Source organism: Urocitellus parryii, chromosome X (genome assembly GCF_045843805.1).
Source record: "Urocitellus parryii isolate mUroPar1 chromosome X, mUroPar1.hap1, whole genome shotgun sequence".
NCBI lineage: Eukaryota > Metazoa > Chordata > Mammalia > Rodentia > Sciuridae > Urocitellus > Urocitellus parryii.
Window position 1 is genome coordinate 44429038 of NC_135547.1, and position 6042 is coordinate 44435079.

Consider the following 6042-nt stretch of genomic DNA (forward strand, 5'->3'; position numbering starts at 1 on the left):
GAAACACTTTGGGAGGATGATTCAGAAATTCACACTTCTATTTTTTTTATATATTTACTTTTTAGTTGCATTTGGACATAATACCTTTATTTTTTTTTTATTTTTATGTGGTGCTGAGGAACCAGTGCCTCACATGTGCTGGGTGAGTGCTCTACCACTGAGCCACAACCCCAGCCCTCTATTTTTTATAAGCATATTTTTTAAAAACTGCAGTCTTTTAAAATGTATGTATTTCAGTTCTGAGTACTAGTATTGTCATTTACAATTGTTTTTGCATCAAAGGGCAAACTCATAAAGAAACCTGGAAAGATAAAAACTGAGAAATTGTGTGGTTGGGGGTATAGTTCAATGGCAGGGCACACACGTGGTAGGCCCTGGGTTCAATCCCCAGCACTAAAACATACAAACCTCGGAAAATGCACCAAATTTCCCACAGTATTCGAATATATCTTTTCAATAGTCAAATGAAATGGTCAATGTTTGAGTAATTCCTCCTTGAAACCACCAAGTTCCTAATTTTGGTAGTGTCTTTAATGAAGCAGAAGATGAAATAGATCTTACTTTTCCTCTCATGCCAATCACAACAGTTAGTTGTAAACAGTAGTTTTTAGCCACTCATTATCATTCACTAGTAAAATAATGTTTAATGGTTTGCTATATAAGCCATCAAATCTCTATTGCAGCATTGTCAAGAACTCTCTGTGGTAATGGGAATGTTCTAGAGCCTGTGCTTTCCAATAGAGAAATAGAAATATTTCACATGTGGTTATTGGGCACTTGAAGCACTGCTATGGGACTAAGGAATTAATTCTCAAAATTTATTTAGTTTTATTTCATTTAAATAGCCACATATGGGGCTGGGGTTGTGGCTTAGTAGTAGAGTGCTTACCTAGTATGTGCGAGGCACACAGGGTTCAATCCTCAGCACCACATAAAAAGAAATAAATAAAATAAAGGTATTGTGTCAACCTACAACTAAAAATATATTTTTTAAAAAATAATAAATAAATAGCCACATGTGGCTAATGGCTACCATAGGGACAGTACAGCTCTCAAGTACACAAAAGAAGAAATACACATACTCAAGTTTCACTTAATACCTAACTCACATTTATTAAAAATTGAAGATTACAGAAAAGCATGAATAAGACTGGCTTCACTAAACAAGCTTAATTAAGTTACCTTTGACTAATAAATGAAAGTACTTAATACCACAAAGGAATTTTGAGAATAAGGTCTATGCCAACCTCTGAAATTAAAAACAAAGGAAAAGCAGCTAGGACATTTTCCAAAGGAGAGAGCAATCATAGGCCTCCCTCTAGTGGCAAGAGATAAAGTTGCTGCTGAAAAGCTGAACTGCTCCTGTTTCTATACATCAAATTGCACACAGGGATTTCTTTTATAAAACCATAACTTAAAAAGATTTAGAGTGACTATAAGGAAACCAGATCATTTTTGTCAACAAAATAAGGCCTAATTTTCACTTATTATCAACATTAATCTCTCTCTTGAAATCTAATCTCTTCAGAAAAAAAATATTTTGCCAATGACTTTTGGGGAATTGGGCTCTACCCAAGCAGAGAGCTAAAGGAAAGAGAGCGATTCTTCTCTGCTGGTCAGTGTCCTAGGATGAACATGAAAGAAACTGATTCAGAAGTATAAAGTGGTAACCAGCAGCAGGGTTTGTAAAAACTTGCACATCAAAAGAAACAATAAAAATGATATTATTACAAGTGTTCTTAATAACTGGAAACATTTTTTCATTCTGATATTCAGTTCAAAAGACAGCTCTGCCACATAGCCAGTTTTAATTACAATCACACACACTCATTTAGACTTAACTACTGAATTACTTTCAAGTACAAGAAGGAACTCAAAATAGAAATGACTTGTGTTATAACTATTATTATTTCCTCACACAGCTTCAGGAAAAACAGGCTTTATATACACTGTAGTAAGTACAGAATGTACAGAAGACAGTTATATATACAAAAGTGCATTAATACATTTAGCAGGAATACAGGAAAAATAAATCCTGGTTAACAACCGGATACATTACAGTATTTAAGACTACTTGAAGATTCTCCAAACCAGTCAACTTCCTACTTGCTTTGGTTATGATATTGATGCTACATAACTAATCTTTGAAACTAAAAACAAAGACAAAAAAACCCCTCAAACAATTTGAAATACTTAACCATCTGTGAAATGTCTTACATGGAGTTGATCATTAATATCTTTGACAAAGAGTTCTATTAGATTCCCAACACAAAGATTTAGAATGTCTAATATTTATATCTAAATTAGGAAATATCAAATAGGAAATTAAATGAATCTACTTCAGGAACAGAGATTATCTGCTCCATTCTTAAACGCCTCAGCTAGATAAGCTAACTCCAAAGTTTCATTTTACAATAAGTCACCTACTGTTAAGAGCAAGTAGCTCCACAAAACAAGTCATGGCTTCAGGCCAATGTTCCTTAGAACAATCCAGAATAGTAAGTATTAACTTGTCATTTATACGTATTACTTGTACAACTACCTTTACATAGTCAAAATGTATATGCATAATTAAGCAATTCACCTTTTTTTTTTTTACCTCCATCCCTCACCACAAAAAAGAATACAGATTTCCACAGGTTCCATTAACCACAAAAACGCAACAATAAACTTGACAATAAAGAAAAAGTTCTACAAATTCAGCAAAGACCAAATCAGACCAAACTGGTTTTTCTGAGTTCCTCATGAATTTCAAATTAAAATGTAATTCACCATTATTTGATCTAGGTTAAGACACTAATAACATTATTTTAAAAAAAATTGGAAAGGGCGTTGAAAACAATTTAATATTTTTAAAATGGGAATACAATTTCAGTGAGTCAACTCAGATCTTCAACTATACCATGCAACTTCCTTATTCTTAATACCCAATTAGAAGAATTTTCAGAGTTCTTTCTAAGCCTTTTGGAATAAGTAAATTATTTTCCAAAGAAATAATGACAGGTAGCAGATAGACATGAACAGTAGGAACATTAAGGGGATAATTCTATAGATGGGCCTACTGTGTTGGCCTACCCACATGCTTTCTTTTAAAAAGCAATTTACCTAAGGCCACTCAGGCCCTGCCCTGGCTTAAGGCAATAGGATGAGTTGCAACCTGTTATCTGTAGAGTTATTCTCAGGCATAAGGAACTTAAGATCCCTCCCTGCCTAAAAGAACAAAAAGTACCCTGAAGTGAAGACTTTCAAAACCCTTATATACACCAAAAGTTCTACTGAGGAAGACGGGATAATTAAAAGCAAAGCCCACCCACCATGAAATCTGTTTAAATTTTTTTAAAAAATCAAGTTCCAATTAGAACTGGTTAGGTGGAACAAAGTGACCAGAGTTGCCTTCAGATCTTCAGCATTACATGGTAAAATTCCCCCCATGGGCTCTGTTTGGGTACCTGAGGCTAAGATACTATGCAGTAGGGACTAAAAATCTGATGCAAAACTATTATCAGTCAAAAAGTTGAGACCCCCCCCCATCTTCCTCCCTCTTGAGAGTGCTTTTTTCCTTCTAATAAAACTGCTAGACTTTACTACTTTTCATGCCTTGCCTGGAATTTTCTCCTGCAAGAACTCAAGATCTGAGAAACACAACATGATCCCAGACCATGGCTGGTAACATTAAGACTTAATTTCTAAGGAGTATGTTTCAGATACTATGCTTAGAGGTGCTTAGCTCAAAGTGTCTCCCAGATGGTTCTTAACCACTTAACCTAATTTCAGTTTTAAGAAAAATTTACTTTATCAGACTGAAAACAAATCTGAAGTTACCACAGTACATATGTATACAAATTTATTTACTAATAGTCCTTTTCATGATTAAATATACTTGTAATTTAGACATACTGAATATCACTGAACTCATTGTCAACAAAATTATTTAATGTAACTGGGAATTTTACTATCAACTGTCCCCAAATAAAAATGGACAGAAGTATTCCCCCTCAATGCCAAATAAGATAGAAGTGCTAAAAGGTTAATTTGTTAAAGGAAAGTATTATGTTTTTGGATATGAGTTATCCTCCAATAAGCTCATGTGATAGACAGAAATGTTAAGAGGTGAAATGATTAGACTGATAGCTAAAACCTAATCAGGGGATTAATCAATTTGATAGTTTGATAATTTGAATGGATTACTGGGTGATAACTGGTATGACTGGAAGAAGTAGGTCACTGAAGGACATGCCCTTAAGGAATCATATTTTGGCTCTGTGAGTTGAGTAGTTTTCCTTCACCCTGCCCTGCTAGGATGTTCTGCCTCACCTCCATCCGGCTCAGAGTGATATAGCCAGCTGTCCGTGGACTGAGCCTCTGAAACTGTGGGCCCAAATTAAACCTTTTTCTCCTCCAAATTGTTCTTGTCGGGCCTTTTGGTCACAGTGATGAAAAGCTGACTAACACAGAAAGGGAAGGTAGTATTCCAATTATGACACAAATGAATTTAAAGAATCCTTAAAGTTAACAAGAGAATCAGCTTGCTATATACTCTTGGCTCTTGGAATACTTTTACCTATACCTTGAAAATTTTCTTTCCAGATAACTGTATCTGGTTGTAAAAGTATCCTGGCCTATGACTTTTCTCAGGGAAAAAAAAAAAAGAATACATTAAGTCATACTTCAGATAACTTTCAAGATTCTCCAGTGATCTAGATGGGTAGAAAATAAAGTTACACAAATGAGGTTTAAGATCTGAAGGATTTTGTTTTTGTTTTACACTCTATCACTATATATTGGTTCAATTCAAAGGTTTTACTTACTGATATCCAAACACCATGGGCATTATACAAAATGAATTATCACATGATTATTTTTTGAGTTTGGAGAAGCCTGATAGTGACAAAAAGTACAGAGTTCACCACCTTTTAAGGCACATGAGGCTAAAAGACTAAGCCATGAACAAAAAGTCTACTAGAGAACCCAAAACAAACAAGACTTCTATATTGTTTATATACTAACATTTTTGGCTTAAATATGAAGATATTTGACAAATTTTACAATTTTTAAAGCTCATCAGAATCTGGATAACTTTATATAATAATTTCTTATAATTTTAGTTTTCTTGAGATTTAGCATTTCAAAAGCTAAATAAAATGAGACATCTACTCAATCTATGAAGAGTCATTATTTTATTAAGTCAGTTTCTGAGATTAATTCAGCAATATCTAATTTACCCAAGGGACAAAGAAATTAAACTAAGCTGTCACATCCAACAAAATATGAGACAAGTATTACTTTTAAGTTTTTGTTGAGAAAGAATGAATTAGCCCTTTATACCCCACTACACATTATAGCACACTGTCTTCCTTTAATAGGGTGCAAAACTGTAGAAAAATACACACCATTTTATTTAACTCAAGATTCATGCTTTTAAAAGTAGCAGTAAGGACTGAAATACCATTCATTATAAGATCTCTAATCAAAGGTCTCTGGAAAATCTGTGGGAACTTTAGCATGTACTTTAACAAGTTTTATTTTTTAAAGAGGAGAATTATTTGCAGCAATGTCAGTTCTGTACAAATGAGAACCAACACTGGGGCAAATAAGCCTTGCCTTAACCCTAATTGGTTAATAAGGGTTTGTATTTAAGAAGGATAAATACTGAGTTGCATTTCTTTTATTTGAACTTAGAGAGATAACAGATTGAATAAATAATTACTTATTCCAAGAAAGAGATCATTCAAACTTTAATTATCCACATGAAGCATTAAAAAGATAAAAATCATTTCTTTTTGGGCTGGCTTCTTTTTTGGAGGGATAGAAAAAGACTTGGTAGTCTTCCTCTTAGATTATAAGCAAGTTCAAGTTATTTATTTATTTATTTATTTATTTATTTTTAATGAAAGAAATATTTCATTGTTTTCCAAATCCTCTTTATGGGTTGGCTCTAATTTATAGTAAAGATAGTGCATCCAGATTTACACAAAATTTTATGACACACTTCTACAAACAACCAAACCTTTACAAACTTTAAAAATTCGCTTTGTGGCACTT